The sequence below is a fragment of the Lipotes vexillifer genome, unplaced genomic scaffold (assembly GCF_000442215.2).
Source record: "Lipotes vexillifer unplaced genomic scaffold, Lipotes_vexillifer_v1.1 scaffold3, whole genome shotgun sequence".
Taxonomy (NCBI): Eukaryota; Metazoa; Chordata; class Mammalia; order Artiodactyla; family Lipotidae; genus Lipotes; species Lipotes vexillifer.
Window position 1 is genome coordinate 7,302,264 of NW_006783631.1, and position 24,905 is coordinate 7,327,168.

The window sequence follows — 24,905 nt, forward strand, 5'->3', positions numbered from 1 at the left end:
TTAACTGAGGAAATAAGTTGCTTTTAAAATTGTGGCCGCACTTACAGTGTGCATTCTTGTTAGAGTCTTTTGGAGTAACTCCCGAGGCAGCTCTGAGCTCATGAGTGGGGAGCTATTAACTCCCAGGCCATCCCTAATGTGAGGCTAGAGTCCAGATGCCACTGTGGCCGCAGTGACATGTGTCAACTCCCAAGAGGCGGAGAAGGTCTCTTAAAAAGGGTGGCAGAGAATATTTCAGGTTACCATGATTTTGCTGGCCAGTAGAAAAAGCTTAAAAGGCATGAAAATGACTCCTGTCACACTATAGCCTTCCAGATTCATAAACACTACTTAATTCCAGAAAGTAATGTGCATCCAGAAATCTATCTGCTGTCAGGTCTGGGAAACGTCAGTTTTAGTTGCTAAAATGGCAGTTGAATGAGCCAATCAACAGTGACTGACTTCTAGATTGAATTTGAAATTTCTTTCTTATTCCATTCCCCTCTCCTACTATAATTTCATGTAGACCCTGCTTTTTTGATTTATTAATTCATCACTAATTTGTTGGAACCTTCTACTTTCTACCAGATTCAATTTCCTTATTTCCGAAGTAAATTCTTTTGAATTTTTTTCTGTATAAGGGGTCCTTTATCTGAAAACAGGAGTTTCACCTTTCATCTTTATTCCTGGAAGATAATTTTACTAGACGTACAACTCGACATTGAAGGATTTATCCATGGGTGTGATGGAGCCAGCTCACAATGTCTCATAAGGACCTGTTACATACATCTCTGCCCAATTCTGTTTTCTGTGATGTCACAAGGGTAGTTTGATATCAGTCATCCTGGGAGTGTTTACTCCATGGAGCTCAGAAATTCTGCAAGTCAGGGCTCTCCCCACTGCTAGACATCCAGGTTAAAACCTCACCAGCACAACACTGGACTCTTTTGATCTGGCTATTTAAAAGCTGGCTGTCAGCCTGTCCTGCCTTTGAAAGTGCTCTGACCACCACCACTCCCAACACCCAAAACCTACTTTTAAGGTCATTTCTTTTAATTTGGTGTTTGGCAGTCTTATTACCATGTGTCTGATTGTGGATTTCTTTTTAATTGTCTTATTTGATATGTTTATGTTTTCTGCATTTATTCATTAGTTCCTATGCATCTAGTTCATATGTATTATTCATATGTATCTATCCATTAGCTCTCAAAAATTCTCAGCATCTCAGTAATGCTTCTTTCTTCTTCTCTCTACTTAATTACTTTCAGCCTGCACTAGATAAACCTTAGGCTTTTTAACTCTATCCTCATGTATCTTACCATCATCTTATAAATAAGTTTTATTCTTTATATCACTGTCTCACATTCTGGGATACTCATTGGGTTTTATCTTAAAATTCATGAATTCTCTTTTCATTTATGCCTACTATCCCATTAAACTTATTCAATGAATCATTTTTTCATTGATTATGTTTTTTTTTTAAGTAATACTTTATCCTTTTTCAAGGATAAGATAATCTTTTGTTCCCACTTATTTTTTAAATCTTTTTATGTCTTTAAGTATTCCATTATTAGTTATTAAACATCTTGTCTCTGATATTCCCAATATTGGAAGTCCATAGGGATCTAAATCTATTATTTTCTGTTTTCTAACTCTTTCCTATGATAGCTAGTTCTCCTATGCTATGTGTGCATATAAGTATGTGTGTGAGCTCATTTTTGGTTGAAATTAATTTGCAGGAACTTTGATGATCAGAAATTGGAAAGCTTTCCTCCAGGCAAGATTTGTGTTTGCTTCCGCCTGGTGCCAGGAGGTGCTACCAATTTCAAATTATTTCAGTTTCTCATTTTGGGTTTTTTTCTAGACAGAGAGTGAATATAAATTTAAGCTCAAGGCCTGAATGAGACCAAATCTCTGGTTGAAGTCTCAGAAGAAATGTTGTTACTCTTGATATCATAATATGTCATTTTATTATTATTTTTGTTACAGTATTTTTCAATCCAGAGCCACATCCCAGGTGGAGAGGTTTTATACTTATGCCCTTTTCTGTTAGGTGATTTTATTTATCTTGTCCCCTTTTCACAGATTTGAATGTAAGAGTCATAGGTTGAACATCTTCACCTAGCAATAGCTCAAGGCTAGGGTTCCTACTCTTCTTCAAGACGATTTAGGTACTTTTCCTTGCTGCAACCTTAATGTTGGTTGATGACTCAGTGTCTTGGTTTCATCTTTCTTCCTCAAAAAATCTCCCCCAAACTTAGGATTACTCTTTGTTTCCTGAAGCTTAGCAGGACATTAAAAATGTGTTGATTGATTTTAACGAAGCAGAATTACTTTTTATAGTATCTGGTCTATTATATGTCCCCTGATACCTAAATACATCTTGAGCCATTGAATCCTCACTTCAACCAAATCAGGAGAATTTTGGGAAGGGAGATCATTAAGGCTGTAAGACCACCAAGCTCTGACTGTTTTCATGACACCTAGTTTGTGTAATGGCAGCTCTAGAAACATCCTCTTATTTAAAAATTTCTCTCTATTAATCTTGCCACAGTGTATGATACTCCTGTGGCATTTCTGTCTTTTGAACTAAACCCATAATACATAAGATTGAAAGGATGAAAATTTAAAGCAGGATACTAAATTACTGAGGGCCAGCTTGTCATTTCGTTTTGGAAAATATAGGAAAGAATTTGATTATGGTTGAGGAAGAGTATCCAATAAAATGTCTTCACTGGGCTAAGTGTGGGAAACTCCTGCCTCTCCACCTTCCTTCCCATTCAAATTGCTATAAATAGACAAGAGCACTTGGATCCACAATTAACCTCAGAGCTTCTGGTCTATGAAAGACCTATATCTGGAGGTGAGGGAAGATGATATAAACATCAGGTCCATTATTAAGGAGGGACATCTATCCTGCAGACCCTTTGGAAAGAAGCCTCATGCATCGGAAAGAACTCCTATTTGTTATAGGAAGGGATGGTGCAGGAGTGGATACATGGTATTGATGACAAATGCAACCCTACTCCACAAATTTAGAAAAGTCTAGTACTAGGTTGGACATTTTCAACTCTAAAACAAGGATTTGCAAGCATTTTTCATAGGATAGACCAAGGGCAAATAAATGTAGTAAATCTGTTGTCCCAATTTTCTTCAATACCATTAACAACATTCTACTGTAAAGCAGAACACATTTATTCATTTTCTTTCTGTAAGAGGAAGAGCCAATTCACCATTCTAGAAGGTAGTTATTTAGTACCAATAATGGTTCTATATGGTATGTGCCTATACACATACCATGATGAATAAATTCTCTTTCTTGGGAATTCCTATGATGTAGAAACTAGTCCATGAAAATAGAAGATAAAATCATTGACATTAAAATTGCATTATGGGTGTTTACCTATGGTAAGTCATGGGCTGTTGTTAGGTTTATTCCTTGGTTTATTAAAGTTCTTTGACTTTTAAGAAAGATTTCTTCGTTCTGGTCTATTACATACATGAATGGATTAAAGAGAAGATAACATTAAAAAGAAAAAAAGTGTATATATTTAGGGAAGTCACCCTTTTGAACAAGATCATCTGTTTCTGGAAAATTAATGAATTCTTTAGAAAACATAGAAGCACATTGCTTCGATTCAAATAGTGTGACTTACCAGTGTGTTTCTAAGTTTCTGTCTCACTCAACCTTGGTAAAAGAACTTGGACATTCAGACAGATTTAGAAATTTAGAGAGCTTGAAACTTCTAAAAGAAGCTGTGTTTTTATTTATATATATATTTTTTAAATTAACTTTTTCCGATCCTAGTTTCTCTTAATTTACTCTTCCAGAATATATCATTAAATTTGATGGCATATATATATATATATATATATATATATATATATATATATATATATATATTTTATACACACACACACACACACACACACACACCTTAGAAAACTAAGAATTAAGGAATTATTATGATTGTTATTTTTTTCTTCCTGAGAGGAGACTCTTATCATACTGCAGATTTGGAAGCAGTTAACTTTTTAAAATATGGAAACATGTTCAAGTTTAGGTGGAAAGGAATTGTAGTACTGCTTTTAGACTGTAGTTAACAGATTCCAAATAGACATTCAAATGAGATTTGCACTCAGGGCATACTTACAGGATTATCCGTTTATACAGCCAGCATTTATTAATTTCCTGCCTACTTGCCAATTTGATAGGCTGAAACTCACACCTGGCAGAGACATTATTCTTCTGCTCTGATTGCTGTTTGCCCAGGTAGTTTCAAAATTCACTTGGCCCTAACAAGCCATCAGAAATTGAAAAAATTACTTCTCAATCTGCAAAAGAACCCAGCTGATCTAGAAATTGTAGGGCTAGTTGTGAGCGCTTATCTACACTTTTGGCTTCTTCAGATGAAGTGAGTTCTGATTGTGTCTGTAGAACAGGGTTTTTTGATTCTCCCAAATCCCTCAGTTTTGAATGTCAAGCCTACTGTGTCTTCTGCAGCATCAGAGTCTTTTTGACCAAACACCCTGATTGTTTTCATGTTAAATCATTTCTCAAACATTTTGTAGGTGAAGAGTTATGGCTGATATTTTTAGACAGCACAGCAGAATTTATGCATGTAAGTGAAAAGTGAGTACTGCAAAGTACTCGTTTGGGAAGACTGTACTCTATGTTTTTTAAAATTTTGTACACAATTGGGCCCCCCTTCTGCTTCAAGACTGGTCCAATTGATATTAAACTGAAAGGCAAAATTACAGAGTGAAACAGTTCAGCTTTTTAAAGACAAACTAAGTCATGTTTGTCTTTCTCCTCTGTAATTACTATTGTGTGACCATGGTGAATTGTCTAATCTGTCTATAGTTCCTAATCAGTAAAACGAGGATGATAACATTTAATTCATAGAGCTGAGTAAGCCTTCCATGAGACACTATATGTAAAGTACTTGGTATTTAGCACACTCGCCACACATTAGAAGTTTTTGATGTTTGAAGATTGTGGGAACATGGAGGAGAACTGTGTTTTGCTTTGTTTCTGTTTTTGTTTTAATGAGTCTGGAAAAGTGGCTATAAAGGCAATTTCCAAAGAGGGACTCAAATGCATTCTAAAAGACCAATTTTGGACTGTGGTGAGCCTTGAAGATGGGAGTATGAGTCACTGTCAATCAGGGCTGTTTTAAAGGTATATCAAGCTTTAACCAGTTTAAATTGACAATAGATAATATAATAGTTGGTGAAAATGGAAGTTTCAAAGTGTAGGCTTTGCTTCAGGCACAGCTGGGTTCAGAAGTTCAAATGTGACTGTGATTCAGCCTTTGTCTTTCTGTCTGTCTGTTTCTCACTCCACCTTTGACTCTCTTTACTGCTCTATGGGGCTTTATTCTCAGGCAGAATTTCAATGGTAACAAAGGTGGAATCAGCAAACCCATGCTTGATCACTACCATGTCAACAGCCCTGGTGGGAAGAAAGCCTCTCATTTCTAAAATTTCCAGAAAAACGTCCTGGATTGAGTCTCAAAGGACAAATTTGTGTCAAGTGACAAGTTCAGATGATGACAATGACCAAGGGATTAGAATACACTGAGTGGCCATGCTTGGATTATGCGCCCAGCTATGGCTCTGGACAGGGTGCAGGGTGCAGGTCAATATTAACCACATGTGTTGAGAATAGGAAAATGTTATTTGTTTTCTTTTTTTTTTTTTTTTGCGGTATGCGGACCTCTCACTGTTGTGGCCTCTCCCGTTGCGGAGCACAGGCTCCGGACACGCAGGCTCAGCGGCCATGGCTCACAGGCCCAGCCGCTCCGCTGCATGTGAGATCTCCCCGGACTGGGGCATGAACCCACGTCCCCTGCATTGGCAGGCGGACTCTCAACCACTGTGCCACCAGGGACGCCTGTGAAATGTTATTTCTTAAAAGGAAGCCGAAGTTTTCTTACCAGAGTGAGATGGACTCTGAGGAGGACAAATCAACAATCCAATAACAGCACTGCTTTTCCTCATTCACATTCTGCTACCCCTTTTTAACCAGGAAAGAATGGGATGCAGTTCTACGAGGTAGGCTTCGAATTGTGCATAATCTGGGGACTGCATTGTGCTTGTGTACATCAATAGTCTAAGTGTGTTGCAACAGAAAACATAGTCTTTGAGAGTTCCTCTTTTATGAAATGCATGTTATCTTCTTTGGAACAAGTTTATAGCTCCTGAAGAAACTACTGAAAACTTATTTTATTTCAATTCATAGGTTTCTTAAATAATGTTTCACTTTGTTTATGGTCATCTCTAGTTCTCTAGTAAATAAAAAGATCTCCAAACCACAGCCCCTTCCTGACTCAAATTCTAAAATTGTGTGTAATTGTCTCGTATTATGTCCAGAAATTTCTTAATGATACTGCTTCCCTGAGGAATAAAATATTCCAGACTCATTACTCTAATCTGACCTCCCTGTGAATGATGTGTTTTAAAGGTTCCTGAAATATCAGATTTCAGTAATCATTCCAACTTCCTAAATAACCATCTTATCCTTTCTCCCTTGAAGATAACAAACATTGAATCACAACTGGACTACAGGGCATTCATTACTGTTTCTTTTAAAGAATAATGAATTACATTTTTCCTCGTGGAAAATGCAATAGAGGATTTAGTTTCGCCTCATGCAACAGGAACTGTGTGTTATCTTCTGATTAAAAATGCAATTTTATTTTGCATTTTCAAGGAACTACTACAAGATCAGAACCCAGACCTACTCCATGCTTGTGCTTCTCTGTAAAAGTCGTTTGTTTATTGTAAAAACAAAAGCACTCTTTGAACAGACATTGTATGTCCTCCCCTGACTGTATTAACAAAGGATATTTTGTGTAGTCTACCAGAAGCCAATGACATGACTGTTACAGAAAAAAAGTTTCAATTAATTTTCATGACACAAAAATTATTGAGCATACTATGGAGCAGGCAATGTGCTAGGCCATATAGATACCCCCAGACAAACAGACAAACACATAAACAATCTGTCCCTGTTCTAAAGATACTGCTCACTTTAAAATTCTCCCTCTTTCAAAGGAAAGTTATCAAGGTTGGGTTGAGAATATTATTGTTGTTCAAGGTTTTGGAATATCTCTTTTAAGCTATAGTAAATAACTTGGTTTTCTGCATTAATCAAATAATAATACGAATAATAGTGTGCTATTATTAATAGTATAGCATATTAATATTATAATAACATTATTATTTTATTATAATAAACTAATATTATAGTATATTATAATAATAACATTGTTATTATTGTTTTTTATTAGTTATTATTTAATAATGCACTGCTCTGTGCTAGATCTAAACTCTTAGGTTTTATTTTTTCCTTATTTTTAATTGAAATATAGTTAATTTAGTGTTGTGTTAGTTTCAGGTATACATCAAAGTTACTCAATTATACATACACACACATACATATATATTATATATATATATATATATATATATATTCTTTTTCATGTTCTTTTCCATTATAGTTTATTACAAGATATTGAACATAGTTCCTTGTGCTACACAGTAGGTCCTTGTTGTTTATTTATTTTATATATAGTAGTCTGTATCTGTTCATCGCAAATTCCAAATTTCTCTTCATCCTCCCCCATTTCCCCTTTGGTAAGCATAAGTTTGTTTTCTATGTTGGGGAGTTTATTTTTGTTTTGTAAAAAAGTTCACTTGTATCATTTTTTAAGATTCCACATATAAGTGATATCATATATATTTATCCATCTCTGACTTACTTCACTTAGTATGATAATCTCTAGGACCACCCATGTTGCTGCAAATGACATTATTTCACTCTTTTTTTATGGCTGAGGAATATTCCATTGTGTATATGTACCACATCTTCTTTATCGATTCATCTGTTGATGGGCACTTGGGTTGCTAAGCTCTTATGTTAACTAATTTTTTCCTCACAACAACCCAAGAAGGTAACACCTATTATTACTCTTATTTTATAGATGAGAAAACTGAGTCACAGAGGTTAAGTGACTTGTCGAATGTCACAAAACGAGCCAGTGGTGGACTTGGCATCTAAAGTCACACATTGCGAGTATGGGTCCTGCACTCCCAATCAGTCCTGCCATATTTTGTTTTTTAACAAATAATATAAGATAGTCCAGACAACATACACTCTGTTTTCTGTTGAGGACTCCTAAGTAAAAACCTTGTGTCCTTAGCCTTAACTGCGATGGGCTTAAAAGTGTACTCTAGGTCCAGGCTTTTATCATGGAGGGGTAATAGCATATTTATTGTAAGTCAGGCCTTGGAATCTGCCCTGGATTCCAGTCATAACTCTAGCACTGACTAACTGACCTGGACAAATGACTTAATGCTCTGAGCTTCACTTTTCTCAATTGAAATGTAGGTGTTTATTATAACAATGCCTGTTTGGATGATTAGGTGGTAATGCGGCTAGCATGATGCCTGGCCTAATGAAAACTCAATAAATGTTTGCAGTAACAGTAATAATAACATAAGAAGTCACCCCATCTGACCCAGCTACTTTTATTTTGAGAATGGCTTTGGACTCTAATGCCTTTCGGACCTTAAAGAGGGGTTGTTATGGAAGAGAGAAGATGGCTACCTATTCTGTGCATAAAAAAGCTTGCACTTCACTCTTCCTTTCTGCTCTGGGGGAATGAATGAATAAGGCATTATGTAGCCTTGACCCTATGATGCTTGGTAAATGGTGAAGGTGCACATATGGACAATTCTCGGTTTCTGATAAACCAGGTGAAACCTACCTGACATTATTTAAATTTAAATGTATGTTCTCATGATTAAACCTGTCTCTAGTGGTTTGCAACCTTGTGATACTTGGTGGATCAACTAAGCTTCAAAGCATGGAATCTAGTCTGATTTTATTTTAATTAAACAAACATTTATAGAGTACTTTTTACATGCCAGGCACCAAGCTAGGCACTGTGGATACAAAAATTGAAGGATAGCCCCTGCTTTCAAGGAGCTTACAGCCTAGTGTGGAAATAGACCAGTAAGTGGGCAAGTGAGCCCAGAGCGATCTGTGTGGGTGTTGGTGAGAAGGGAAGGACATTCCAAGTTCCCTGGAGGAAGTGAAATCTAAGTTAAGAACAGACAGAGAAGGGACCCAGGTGAGTAGAAGAAAGGGAAATGAAAGTGTCATCTCTGGATACAGAAGGCTAAAAATCAGAGCACAAGATAGCAAGTAATGAGGCCAGAGAGGTGAGCAGGAACCAGGACCCCATAAGTCTCACAAGCCATGCTAAGGCATCTGGGCTTTATCCTGAGGGCAGTAGGGAGCCATGGAAGGTTGTAAGCCAGGGAATATGGGGTCTAGTCTGATTTGTAAAGATGCTGCCCATCATCTCTCTCCCTCTCCTACTCTCAGCATGAGGTAATCATGGAGTTCCAAAGACAGGACTCAGTCTTATTTATGGTTGTATCCTTCTTGCTACCATATTTACAAGCACATATTAAGAGTTCCATAATATTTCCTTTTAATTAATTTTTAATTTTTTTATTGAAGTATAGTTGATTTACAAAGTTGTGTTAATTTCTACTGTACAGCAAAGTGATTCAGTTATACATAGATATACATTCTTTTTTTAATATTCTTTTCCATTACAGTTTTTAATAGGATCTTGAAACAGTTCTCTGTATTATACAGTAGTAGGACCTTGTTGTTTATCCATTCTCTATATAAAACCTTATATCTGCTAATCCCAAGCTGTCATAATGTATCTTGAAGGGAAAAAATAGTGTAATATATGAACGTTAGAGTGGTAGGAACTGAAAGTTCATCATGCTGCACGTTAATGGGCTCAATGTTGTGCAATCAGCTACAGTTAGATTTTGGGTAAGGATCTCCAGGGTCCCTAGACACCATGTCTTTTTCTCACAATGGTGCCTGACAGTGAAGTGAAAATGAGTGGGTTTGGAATCAGGCAGTTGGCACCTCAAATCCTATACAAGCTATGTCACTGCTAAGTTAACCTCTCTGAGCCCCAGTTCATCTGTAAGGCAATAGATAGACATACTTTTTTAATTGATTTGTTATGAAGATAACACATAGGATGGGTAAAGTGTCTGGCACATAGTGGTATTTGAAAACAGTAGCTGTTGTTTATAAGATCATGCATCCATGCAGTCTATTGATTTTCTTTGGCTGATATCACTTTTTCTTGCCACTGGCACTGCTATTGATTTGTTTACCCTTTGCCTGGGGAATCTGGGCCAGTGTTGTAAATGTCAGTGTTGACAAGGTAATGAAGTGAAGAGGATCCAAGCTAAGAATAATGAACTCTGCACCAGCCTTTTAGGTCTCCCTCCAAAGCTTGGTGGGAAGGGTCAGAAGCTGAAAAGAACAAGTAGAGTCAGCACAGGTTAGAATTCTAGATGTTTTCTCATGGAGAAGGAGAGGAAATCAAAGCACAAAGAGAGCCATTGGTTACTGGTTATTCATTTAGTTTACTGGGATATTATTTTTGGAGGATGCCATTAATGACAATAACTTGAGTATTAAAACAAGTTAAAATAGCATGAAACTCCTTTACACTTAGGGGTGATTACAGGATATCCACTTCTGGGAAAGATTTGTTATGAATCCCTGTGTTTTTCCATTTCACTTCCACAAGGATTTTTGCCAGTGATCAGGGTCGGGACTTGAGACCAGTGGCTATTATACCAGTGGTCTCTACCTTTTGCTTGATAAAGAGGCACATTACTGGCTTTCCTGTGGGGAGGACAAATAAGTAAATCAGCATACATACCTAGAAGATGTCTGGTTTGAGTTCATCCCTTAAGATGAATTGCTGACTATTCTAATTCACCCCAAAACTTGGATATGTGCTTTATCTTTCCCATATATTTTCTCACCTTTTTCAAAAAGCATCTATAGAATGTAAGCTTTGCATAGGTGAAGCTTCTCTTGAAAGATAATATTATCTAAATGTTTGGAGTTAGGAAAATGACTCTTTAGTATTATTCCAAATCAAGATATTAAGTGAAACTAAGAACACTTTAAAGAGATATAGCCTAGGGATCCTTGTTCCCAAAGTAATAAAACCCCTATCTATGGAGACAAGACACATTTAATAATTGAGTGAGTAATTTTGGTAAGTGTTATGCAGATCGAGTGTGTTTAGAATTCTTAAGAGGGAGAGACCATTTCCAGCTGAGACGATCCAGAAGAGTGTCATCGTGATCACCCTGACCCTGGTCTTGAAGCCCAGATGTGGTATCAATAGATGGCATGCATTAAAGGAAGGAGGGATGGTATAAACCAAATAAGACAGCAGGAAGGAAAAATCATGTGCTGGGAACAGTGACTAGGCCATATTCAGATGGTCTTGTTCATGCAGGGTAAGAGAGAGGAATGGGGAAAACAGGAAAGTTCACTTGGGACCATATTACCGAGTTTCTCTAGGGCTCTGCAAAGGAGTCCAGAATTCATTATATAGATGAGAGAAGCCATCAAAGGGAGCTGTCATGGTCAGAGCTGCTGTTGGCTCTTTTGTGAGTAACAGGTAAAATTGGGGGTGGGGGGAGATTGGTATGGAGGTTATGCTAAAATCCATACTTCAGGTGGAAGAGAACAAGAGTCAGAGCCAGGGGGATAACAATGGGATTTGAAATAGGAATTGGAAGATTTGGGTAATATACTGGGTGGGTGGGTCGAAGTGTAAGGTGGACTGGAAAGGTGAGCACAAGAGAACAGAATAAGAGTGGTGGCTTTACAGTCATTGCAGAGGGAAATTAAACCATTCTGGTCAGAACTGAGTCCCTGTTTACCCACTCGGGGCACATATTACAAGGGAATATAAAGCTGATACTTTACACCCCTCCTTTAAGCAAGCACCCCAAGCCTGCTCAGCTGCTTCTAGATTTGTGAAACCCCTATCATTCAGGACAGGGAGAAGAGGCACAGACCAGCTCGTATTGAAGAGTCCATTGGGGAAGTTCACAGTGGAGATTTCCACATCGGTCCACCACTTTGTGGGATGTCTCTCTCCCCACCTCGAGTCTGCTCACAGTTCCCTGACTTGTATTTCTTATCTGTGTGTGTAGCTCTTTCCCTGGGGCCAACTGTGGTTTTGAAGACAGAGATGTGCTCTTATCCATATTCTTATCAGTCCCATCTCACAGTACAAGCCTTTGTGCTCTGTCTGTTCTCTGTATGTATTTTACAACACAGTCCTTTTGATTAGTGTATTACAGATAGAGTACCTGTTTTCAATTCAGGAGGAAGACAACCGTGTTCATGTTCCTGGTTTTATAATCCATACCAGGGTGAGCAACCATTCTGGTTAGTCAAACACTGAGGGATTTTCAGGGATGTGGGATTATCAGTGCTAAAACTGAAACCATCCTGGACAACCCTGGTCAGTCAGTTTCCCTAAACCACACTTAGTTTAGGGGTTTTGAATAGTTTAATGGAACTGAGCTGGGGGTTGGAAAATGCCAGGTGAGCAATTGAGGCTCAAGTTTTTCACAGTCAGAACTGAGCCCAGATGCCACCATTCCAGCAGGTATGCTATAGGGCAACCCAGGTGAGGATGGAGAAGGCGTGAGAATGAACCAATCAGCCTATCAGCTGACACTTACCAAGCCCCTGCTGGGATGCAGATCACAGCAGCCAGGTGTGCTTAGATGACTGGAGAAGGGTATGGGATTTTTTTCTGCTCTGAAAAATCCAGTGGACTGGATAGGGACATAAAATTGCACACAAGCAGTAATAATAGAACAATGGAACTCTAGCTCATGGAAATTGGATTCTAAGGACACTAAGAGGCCAGAGAAAGGAGAAATCAAAAGTAAAACCATCTGATGCATCCCAATGTTCATAGCAGCACTATTTACAATAGCTAAGACATGGAAGCAACTTAAGTGTCCATCAACAGAGGAACAGATAAAGATGTGGGATGTATGTGTGTGTGTGTGTGTGTGTAATGAAACACTACTCAGACATAAAAAAGAATGACATAATGCCATATGCAGCAATATGGAGGGACCTAGAGATTATCATACTAAGTGAAGTCAGACAGAGAAAGACAAATATCATATGATATTACTTATATGTGGAATGTAAACAACAATGATACAACTGAAAGTATTTACAAAAGAGCAACAGACTCACAGACATAGAAAACAAATTTATGGTTACCAAAGGGGGGTAGCAGGGGGTGGGGGAGATAAATTAGGAGTTTGGTATTAACATATACATACTACTATATATAAAATAGGTAAACAACAAGGACCTACTGTATAGCACAGGGAACTATATCTGAAAAAGAATATATATATAAATAGATAGATGATAGATAGATAACTGAATCCCTTTACTGCACACCTGAAACTAACACAATATTGTAAATCAACTCTACTTCAATTAAAAAAAGAGTAAAACCATCTTTAGCCAGGTTACTGTTCCCCTACTGATCTTGGGTGGAGGATCAGGTCCTTGTTTATGAGCAAATCATTTCTAGCTGTGCTGAGCAGGGATGTCTTTCCACTAGAAAGTGTGTCAAATGCACATCACATCAGCTGCTCTAGATCTCTGAACTGGAAGTCTCATATGTATCTTCCATTCCAGCAAAGTCTCCATTATCTTGGGACCCTAAGGAGGTTACTTTGCCATCTTGTAGGAGATGAGGGCCTTGGTTATATGTGTTGGTAGAGTGATTCTTCTAAGGTATGAATAGAAGTTTTTATACATGGGAATGAGCTTAGCTCTTGGAGATAAATACGAGGTTTCAAAGTTGAATTATCTTTTCTTAGCACTCTCAGTATATTTACAGTCTCTGTGTGTGTGTGTGTCTGTCTACCTTTGTTTTCCTTATTTTTACATAGTTACTTTTCTTTAGTTGCCTTTTCTGTTATGTCCTTTGGTCTTTCTCTTTCCTACTAGAGGATTTCCTCAGATTTTTGATGACCCTGAGCTATCTGTTCATATTTAAGAATGGGGTGGCTAGAATGCATTGATTAGAGGCTACACTACAGGATATGACTGAGCCTTTAATAGAAAACCTCCAACTTTATCTTTGGGTCATTCTTCTTAGAATAGGTGTATTTCCTAGGAGAGACATTTCTAATCTCCCTCTTGGAGAGTGGGAGGTTCTGTAAGTTTCATTGGGAAGAGAGCTGGTGGGTCTCATTACCTGCCAGAGAAATGTTCTTTCATGTCTTCCTTTTTTTTTTTCCAGTGAACATCCTTGGCCTCAGCTGTGGGCATTTCCTTGGAACTCTTTCCTCTTTCTCTAGGATTTCTATCTTTGTGAGGGAATTGTTACAGAACTGTCTAAGAGAAAGCAAAAGGCTTTTGGATGACAAAGCTTCCAAATTTAGAATTGACTTGTATCAATCAGGGTTCAATCAGTGAAGAGATAATATATTGAGATTTATTGCAAAGTATTGGTTTAGGTGATTACGAAGGCTGGGTATGATATCTGAAGTCGTAGGGCAGGCCATCATCAGGGAGTGCAGGCTGGAACTCTCAGGCATGGCCTGGCCACAGGAGGAATTCTTTCTCTTTTTTTCCCTTTTTTTAAAATTGAAGTTTAGTTAATTTACAATGTTGTATTAGTTTCAAGTGTACAGAAAAATGTTCTGACCACATATATAGATATTATTTTTCAGATTATTTTCCATTGTAGGTTATTATAAGATACTGAGTATAGTTCCCTATGAGGTAGGGGGAGGGATAAATTAGGAGTTTGGGATTAATACATACACATTACTATATATAAAATAGGTAAACCACAACGAATTCTTCAGGGAGCCTAAGAGCCACTCTGCCCTTAAATCCCTTCAACTGATTGCATCAAACCCATCCAGATTATCTAGGATAATAAGCCAACTGATTGTGGACTTTATTCACATCTACAACATACCTTCACAGCAACACCTGGATTAGTGTTTGATTCAATGACACTAGTATTGTGGTCTAGCCAAGTTGAATCATCAATAGAATATCATCCCACCCTCTCTCATTTGTATTTCTTTAATTGAAGTAAGAGTCACATAACGTGAAATTAACCATTTAAAAATCTATAGAGATATTTAGTACATTCACAGTGTTGTGCAACAATTACCTCTAGGTAGTTTGAAAGCATCACCCACAAAGGGGGCCCTGAACCAATAAGCAGCCACTCCCCACTCCCCTTTCCTCCCCTCCCTTGGCAACCAATAATCTGCTTTCTGTCTTTATTGATTTACCTATTCAGGATATTTCATATAAATGGAATCACACCATTTGTTACCTTTTATGTCTGGTTTTTTCCACTAAGCATAGTTTTTGAGGCTCAGAAACATTGTAGCATGTGTCAGTAATTCATTCCTTTTTATGATTGAATAATACTCCATTGTATGGTTATACTACATTGTGTTTATCCATTAATATGCTGATGGGCATTTGAGTTATTTCTACCTTTTAGCAATTGTGAATAGTGCTACTGTGAACATGTATGTACATGCATTTGTTTGAGTAACTGGTTTAAATTTTCTTAGGTATATATCTAGGAGGGAAACTGCTGCCTTTGAAAAGCCATCATACACAGAGGTTAGCCCAGCAGGAGAATTCAGGAAATTCTGTGCTGTGAGCTGTGTTCCTCACACTCCCACCACACTCCCTGTTCATGCAAAGAGGTCTTTAAAGAGGACGTCTGGTTGTGTTTATTCTTTTGAAGACCTTACCTGTGTGTATCCCTGAGTAGGCAAACATACTGCCACACTTTACCCTGCTAAGACTCAACTACAAAATATTTAAAATAAAAACAATCACTGGGTGACATTCCAAGGTTTTTTGGTAATATGTGCTTCAAGGAGATTTTGTTAGCAGCCAGAATAGGAGCAAGGTGTAGGGTCGGAGGTGGAGGAGTGCCTGAAATCACAAGAGCTGTGTGATTCAGCAGCTACTTAAAATCTCTTGGCTGCAAATTCATCCTCTTTGAAATGTCAGGGTCTGCCAGATGCTCTCTGAAGTTTATTCTAATGTTGAACATTATAGGATTTTGTGATATATGGAAATTTTATAAACTTTGACTTTGCAAATCCTAATGCCAAAGTCATTTTTTCACACTATTAAAACAAAACAAACAAAATCAAACAAAGGCTACCAAAAGCCAATTTTGGTGACCTAAATCGATGAGCTGCTAGGCTGTAAATAAAAATGCTTTTCAATATCTAAAAAAAAAAGAAAGGAAACTAAATTTATGGTATTCTGAGCTAAAATACTGACATGAATTCAATCATTGTATTTAAACAGAATTTGGATATTTATGATATTTAACATTTTTAATATTAAACTTTCCCTTCCTCACTGGGCTGCACAGTTCCTTTATGCTTTGCACCTGTGTGTGGACTGTGCCTACATCCTGGGTTACACATAACTGTGCACCTTTCATTGACTTTTCCCACTGCAGACATGTGCCTGGCTGCTGGACTGTCAGTGAATTCTCATTTTCATTTGAAATATATTGTTACTTCTGTACATGGTCATCCTGGCTACTCTTTAGCTTTTTCCTTTTTCTTGACCTAAGGGATTTGGAGTCACATGCCACCCAGTTTCACTATGGTCTGGATTCTGCAATGTAATAATTGCTTTGACAATCCTTAAACTTTTGGGGTTTTTTAAAGATTTTTTTTAATGTGGACCATTTTTCTTTTAAGATTTTATTGAATTTGTTACAATATTGCTTCTGTTTTATGTTTTGGTTTTTTGGCCGTAAGACATGTGGGATCTTCGCTCCCTTACCAGGGATCGAACCCATACCCCTGCACTGGAAGGCAAAGTCTTAACCACTGGACCGCCAGGGAAGTCCAGAGAGTCTTTAAACCTTTTGGATCAAAAATCCCTAATCCCTGGTACTTTTGTGACAAGCCATATAAAGCCCTTAATTTCACTTTAGGGGTGGCAGATTGAAGACATTTGGTACTCGTGATGTTGGGCATGCCCAGGGATTTCAAAAGGGGCTTTTAAGAAGCCTCTCCAAAGAGCTGAGGTCACAAATAAGACTCAGGACTTCAAGTCAGGGTTTCTCAGTCCCCTGTGCTCTGTCATAAATTCTGAGTCAGAAGATTGCTCAGGACTTCATCCCATCTGACTCTGCCACAGGATCATGGTAGTATCTTTTCTATGGCTAAAAATTTCCATGTGTGCTATTTATATACATCTCGTATCCTTGTAATTGACTCACTGTGAAGTTTGATACTTGGTAAGACAATTTTTCCCTTGCATGAGGTTGGGAAAAGGAAATTTCAGTCCAGGGAGGCTAGAGGATATGTTGATCTGTATACAAATTGGCCATGATGGTTAGTTTTGTGTGTCAGCTTGGCTGGTCCATACAGGGTCTAGACGTTGGGTCAAACATTCTGGTATGTCTGTGAGGTGTTTCTTGAGGAGATGAGCATTTGAACCAGTAGACCAAGGAAAGCAAATGACCTCATTTAATCAGTTAAAAGCCTGAATCAAACATAAATGGACTGAAGAGTTGGTTCTAGATCCTTTCTGGTTTTCAAATTTGGACAGAAACCTTGGCTTTTCTTGGGTCTGGAGCCTGCTGGCTTTTTGACTGGAGCTACACCATAGGCTCTCCTGTTCCTCCTATTTGCTGACTGCAGATCTTGGGAATTTTTAGCTTCCATAATCATAAGAGGCAATTCCTTGTAATAATATATATCTCTTATTGGTCTGGTTTTTTCTGGAGAACCATGATTAATACAGTGGGGATTGAATTCTGAAACTGCCCCTAGCCATCTAGGATGACCCTAGGATGTCAGTCAGAAAAACCATCTCCCTCACAGACAAATGCGATATGAAACTTTCATTTTTCCTTGGGCTCTGTTCCTGGAAGCTCTAAAATTCTATGAGTAACATCTATGTTATTAACAGTTACAATTTGCATTTCAACATGTCAGTAACATTGAAAAACACCAAATTCAAATTTTCCACTGCTGTCCTTTGGCTCATGGACAAATATCTTCAGGGGTCAAAAACAATGTAAGAACTCTTTCTATCTAGAGCTTCCACAGACAATGAAGTGTGGGTTTAACTTACTTTAATATCTTAGTTACTGGTCCCACCTCCCTAAATGTCTGTAATCTATATCTCTCATTTGGGAGAGAGCTTTATTTTTATTTATTAATCATCAGCTAGAGACTTATCTGAATGGCTGAGTGCAGTGAAACTTGAACAGAGTGCAATGTAGAACAAGAGGTCTGGCCTTGGGGAGAAGACTGAGTCTGAAGCTTGGCTCAACCACTGGTGGGTTAAGACCCTGGCAAGTTCCTCATTTTTATCTGAGCCTCAGTTTTCTTGTCTGTAAAACAGGAACAATCATTGCTATTTATCAGGATTGTTCTGATAACTAAATAATTGTGTGTATGTGTGTGTAAGGGCATGTATGTATTATATATTTGGATGCACACTGCTTAGGGCACAGTTATTACCTAATATTTAGATGTTATATGGAAGCACAATTATAGAAGGGGAATCTGAAAATGGTAAAAAGAATTCCCTTGAAATTCAGAAATTCAACTTGGCAGATGAAAAACAGAAAGAAGAATTCTTAAATATACCATTTTCTTTGTCTTCTTTATCTAGAGAGCTTTTTGCTAAGCTGCAGTATCATATTTTTTATCACAGTGTGCGATAATTTTGGAGTCATTCTCAAGTGCTTTTACATGATATAGTGAGTGTTTATCAATTAAATTAAAATGCAGATTATCTTATCTGTTACTGCTGATACCAATACTTTCTCAGATAAACATGGCAGTTGAGTGTTTTTCTTTTCACGTAAGGTGTTTCCTCTTACTTAGTATATTCTTTTTGTTTTTATTAAAGTATTTGGGTTATGTAAACTAAGACTGTTATCTTCATTGTTATCTCTGCTGTTTCTAGGATGAAAGGAATACATATTTAAAGAGAGTTACGTACTGTCATTTTTAATAGAATGACTGAGTTTCAGTCATTATCACCTATTGACCCCAGCTATCTCCTCAACTTTATTCTATATCTGTCAATTCCACAAGGGCAGGGCTTTGGAAGTATTCAAAATAATGTACATAGAGTTCAGTATAATTGCTTTTTGTATTAATTCTTTTTATCCTAATTTGAGAGATGAAGAAATTAAGGATGAGTAACATTTTTTTTTTATCTTGTACTGTTTTCTTTATTGCTTTAGACAGTAAGCAAAGGTTTATTCTAGAATGGTGACTTAAAATATAAGAAGGTCTTTGATTTTATTAAATATGCCCTTAATACATTTACCTTTTTTTTCATTTAACAAAGGTGCACATTCTTCTTTAATTAAGGTTCAGTAACTTGTGCACAGTTACTTGCCTATTCCCTTGCCTTTACCACTTCAGTGCAAGCTCATTTACAACTTCCAGCACCTGAATTATTTTACTGAGGGCTTTCTCTAGCCACTGAAGCATGCTTTGCCTGTTTTTGTGACAAGCCTGAAATATAAAGGACTTAATGCCTGTGAGCTAGTGTATAAATACCCCAGTTTCTTACCATTTGTTGGGTTAAGTTCTCTTTGGGTAAGTAGTCCCTAGTGACTCCTAGAATTTTCCCAGTGGGATTAAGTTTTAGTTGCCCTCAGTGCTGGTTGGTTTGATTTAAAAAAAACAACAAAACAACAACAAAAAAAACTTTTTACTAGTTTCCCTCCCATCCTTATCTTTGCTACCGCCCTTTATTTACAAGGTGAAGTGTTTTCTTCACCTTGTAAATAAAGTATCTGCACATTATTTTGAATACTTCCAAAGCCCTGCCCTTGTGGAATTGACAGATATAGAATAAAGTTGAGGAGATAGCTGGGGTCAATAGGTGATAATGACTGAAACTCAGTCATTCTATTAAAAATGACAGTACGTAACTCTCTTTAAATATGTATTCCTTTCATCCTAGAAACAGCAGAGATAACAATGAAGATAACAGTCTTAGTTTACATAACCCAAATACTTTAATAAAAACAAAAAGAATATACTAAGTAAGAGGAAACACCTTACGTGAAAAGAAAAACACTCAACTGCCATGTTTATCTGAGAAAGTATTGGTATCAGCAGTAACAGATAAGATAATCTGCATTTTAATTTAATTGATAAACACTCACTATATCATGTAAAAGCACTTGAGAATGACTCCAAAATTATCGCACACTGTGATAAAAAATATGATACTGCAGCTTAGCAAAAAGCTCTCTAGATAAAGAAGACAAAGAAAATGGTATATTTAAGAATTCTTCTTTCTGTTTTTCATCTGCCAAGTTGAATTTCTGAATTTCAAGGGAATTCTTTTTACCATTTTCAGATTCCCCTTCTATAATTGTGCTTCCATATAACATCTAAATATTAGGTAATAACTGTGCCCTAAGCAGTGTGCATCCAAATATATAATACATACATGCCCTTACACACACATACACACAATTATTTAGTTATCAGAACAATCCTGATAAATAGCAATGATTGTTCCTGTTTTACAGACAAGAAAACTGAGGCTCAGATAAAAATGAGGAACTTGCCAGGGTCTTAACCCACCAGTGGTTGAGCCAAGCTTCAGACTCAGTCTTCTCCCCAAGGCCAGACCTCTTGTTCTACATTGCACTCTGTTCAAGTTTCACTGCACTCAGCCATTCAGATAAGTCTCTAGCTGATGATTAATAAATAAAAGGAGCCTCCTTTGAGGGGAATTCAAACAATAACATCCACTCCTCCATTCATTAATTGGCTGACCTGATGTGCAAAGCCAGATTTGCCTGACTCCAGAAATTGGATATATTCCACTATGCCACACAGCCTTTAATAAAATGCATATAAAGCATAAACCCATTTCACAGACCGAGAAATTAGTACATGAAGAGTGAAGGAGTAATGAAATGGCTGAATCGAAGTAAAACATTAGCTTCTACTCTAATTAGAAGACTTAGTTCTGGGGTAGTGAGTGCTGGTGAGAGGCACGAACTGGATGTTTCCTCCCAATGTCTCCTTCCACAGGCAGGTAGATGGAAACTTAGAGGATACTATACCAATAAGCTGAACATTGTTGAGTATTTACTATGTGCTTGTCTATCAGTTAAGACATTTACTTTCATTATTACATTTAATCCTCACAACAAACACACAAGGTAGAAACTTACATGTCTATTATTGTGTGTCACACGAACCCATCACTTCACAGTTTAACCCAACACCTGTTTTGCAAATATCTCAGAACTTTGTGTGTCAGGACTTGGACAGAGCTTGCCTGGTTGGTTCTTCAGATCCTTGTGGAATTGACTAGACTCTCTTGGTGAGATATGGTTAGTAGCTGGGCCAGTCTGGAGGACAAGACAGATTTATTCACATGCTTGCTGCCGTGGCAGGGACATCTGGAAGGCTGGGCTCAGCTGGGTCACTCTGTTTCTCCTTTTAGTCTCAAGGTCCCTCTGAATGGTCTCTCAGGGCTGTAGGGCTTCTTACACAGTAGGTTGGGGCTCCAAGCCCCCAAGGCAGAAGGTGCCAGACCTATTGAAGGCTAGTCCTGGGACTGTCAGAGTATCATTTGCAATGTGTTCCATTGAGCAAAGCAGTCATGAGTCAACTCATACTATGAGGGAGGGGAAATAGACCCCATCTGTCAACAGAAGGCATGTCAAAGACGATATTTAATCTTCCACCTGCAGGCACCACATCCATTCCCATTTTATAGATGAGGAAACAGCCCAAAAGATATCATGTGTCTTTCCTAAAGATACAGTGTTAAAAAGTAGAAGAGTTTAATGTTGAACCCAGGGATCTGATTCATTGGTGATGAAATCTATTTCTAGAAGGGAAGTTGCATAACAGTTTAATTGGAGGAAAGTACAGAGAAGAAAGTTTGTCAGAAGGGAATTGAGTCAGAGCCTGTTAACAGCCTACCTAATAACCAATATTCATTCTCCTCTTCTTTATTGAACACATTAATGTTTTTCATTAAATTTTTGTTCCTGTTTAGAGGGAGAAAATTTCTTAGTTAAAACCAGGACATCCCTAGCTACTTCTTAAGAATGGCCATGCAACATGGTCCTGGAAAATGGTCTCCAAGAAGAAGCCAGTAGAGTTTTCAAAAAGGCTGACTTGGCAAATGTGTACCTTTTTGCTTTTTGCTCCACTACTTCCCCCTGCTGGGACATAAGTGTAGTAGCTGGAGTTTGTTGAGTCATCTTATGAGGAAGAAAACAAAAGCTATAGCCTATGAAGAGGAAAGTGTAAATCTAAAAAAAATTTCTGGGCCCCTGATGATATCTGGAGCCAAAATACCAACCTTAGACAGATTAACATCAGACTTCTCATTAACTGGGAATAAAAAATAAAATAAAAACTATTACTTGATTTGAGCTACTCATCTCTCTTTTTTTAAATTGTCTGTTACATGCAGTCAAATGCAAATTATAACTAACAGGAATAATGTGTGATTTTATACTCTCTGATCAGATGGAGAAAGAGAGAAGAAAATGCTACCTTTTTAGCCAAATGCAGAAGCTCACTGATGCAGATCAATTGTATAAATGGCTGAGAACTGATGAGTGGGGGTTGGGATTATACCTCATGGGTTTCTTGCCCTCTAGGGGAGGCAGAGGATGAATATGTTTGCTCACATCTGGGGCATTGAAGCCAGTTTGTCTTCATTATCCAGGAAGCCACATCCTTGTGTGTCAAGGAGAACAATGCAAGAGATGAAACAAGGGAGCATAAGGTTAAGTATGAAGCAAGAGCTATGGATGAGGGTTCTACAGGCAGTGGAGGAAAGAAGTCTCTAGACTGGCATGGTTGGGGGCTGCCTTAGGGGCCAGTACCCCGCTGGTGGGTCATGCACCATAATTGTGACACACCTGCTCTGAAAGCTAAGCAGGCTCAGCCTTTACGCAGACAACATCACTGATGCTTCGTGCACAATCCATCCTCATTTAGTATTTACTGAATTACATTTGCAGTGTGATTAGAAGCCGACTACAAAACACACTAGTTCCAAAATACCTCTTGTAATGAAATCTCAGAAATATAGTTTTCCTTTTCATGAAGTCTTACAGATTCATCTTAAAACACAAATATGCTATCCTGAAGAACAGCAAGTAAGCAATCATCAGCAATGATGACCACATGAGGTTACCAGACAGTTAACACCCTCTTTCATTAGGAAGGAAGAGAGTTTGGCTCTCTGGAATGAACACGCTTCACTGAGGTAGGTTAATAAATTCACAGGAAAATGATTTACTGAGTTTAAAACAAACATTCAGAATAGAATTTAAAAGTTCAATCACTGAACACATTTTTTTTAATAACCATTTTTTAAATTGAAGTATATTTAATTGACAATGTTATGTTAGCTTCAGGTGTACAGCAAAAAATATTGATATATATATATATATATGTATATATATATATCCTTTTTCAGATTCTTTTCCATTATAGGCAATTACAAGATATTTAATATAATTCCCTGTACTATACAGTAGGTCCTTGTTGTTTATCTCTTTTATACATAGTAGCGTGTATCTGTTAATCCCAAACTCTTAATTTATCCCTCTCCTCCTTTCCCTTTTGGTAACCATAAGTTTGTTTTCTCTGTCTGTGAGTCTATTTTTGTTTTGTAAATAGGTTAATTTGTATCATTATTTTAGATTCCACATATAAGTGATATCATATATGTCAATCACTGAACACATTTATTCAACAAAATATATTGTGTCACTACATTTACCACACCTGGCCTCTTTGTGGGGCATCAGGCTTTAACATTTATTGTGAGACCTTTGATAAGTTACTTCACTTCTCTAAACCTTAATTTCATTCACCTGTGACATGGAGCGCGCCATAGTTTCTATTTTGCCAAGTTATTGTGATGTGATCATCACAACCCAACAGCTCATCTAACTTGAACATGGCAAAGCTGGGGAATAATTGATGTTCTAGGAGTGTTGGCAAGTACAAGAAGAAGCAAGTGTAGTGTCCTGCAGTCTGGGAATGAGTTTACACTGGGTAGGTTCAAATCCCAGTTCTATCACTTACTGGGTGTTCCTTTGTATTATTTAACCTCAATTGTTTCCATTTTCTTCCCTTTAAAATGGGCACAATAATGCAGATGATGATTAAGTGTTATAAGGCACTTAAAGCAGCCTTTGGCACTTAATAAGCAATCCTGTCCTGATGGATATTATGGAGGTGGTCCTTGCTTTACCCAATTCTGCAATACATAAGTGACCACACGAACTGAAACTGTGAAAAGACGTCTTAATCATTCATGAGAAAAACATGATTAGCTCTGTGACCTATAAAAAATTTTTGCCAAAGCATTAACAACTCTCTTAAGGTATAAATCAACTAAATTTCCATACAAAATTCTAAAATAAAAATAAATAAATAAAAACTCTCTTAGGGAAATGAAGAAAAGCTAGTATTTACTTAGTACTCTGTAATCTAAAGTATTAGAAACATTGAGAATTAGACTATCTCATTTGTTTGCAAAAAAAATCTTTCAAGAATTGTTTGAATAGTGCTTGCCACCATCTAGCTGTGTGGCTAAATATGGAGGGCACATCTTTCTTATGCCTTGGTCAACTGTCATGCTGCTGTCTAAGTTTGAATCAGCTTCCACCATTTCATCCGTTGTGTTTTCAATGTCATGAAACATTTTGGAGAGTTCTTTTACTGTGAAGATTTTTGCTGGCATCACTTCCTCTGGGACATTGCCATTCTGTTTGTCATGAACCACCTCATTTATACCGATTCCTATCACCTTCATTAATTTCCTGTGACTGCAGACCTAGAGTCTTTCTGTGTCAGTGTCAGCATTTCCATGACCAGCTATTTCTTCTATAAATCTATTTACATTTGAATTTCACTTCCAGTGCTCTCACTTTCTGTTTCTTTGCTGCAAAGTTATCTTTTTTGACCAA

At 37.5% G+C, this 24,905-nt stretch overlaps 1 protein-coding gene across 1 annotated transcript in view; it reads left to right on the plus strand.

Moving 5' to 3' along the window:
• CNTNAP5 (contactin associated protein family member 5) overlaps window positions 1–24,905 on the plus strand; it is an 884,418-nt gene that overhangs the window by 841,284 nt on the left and 18,229 nt on the right. The window lies entirely within an intron of this gene.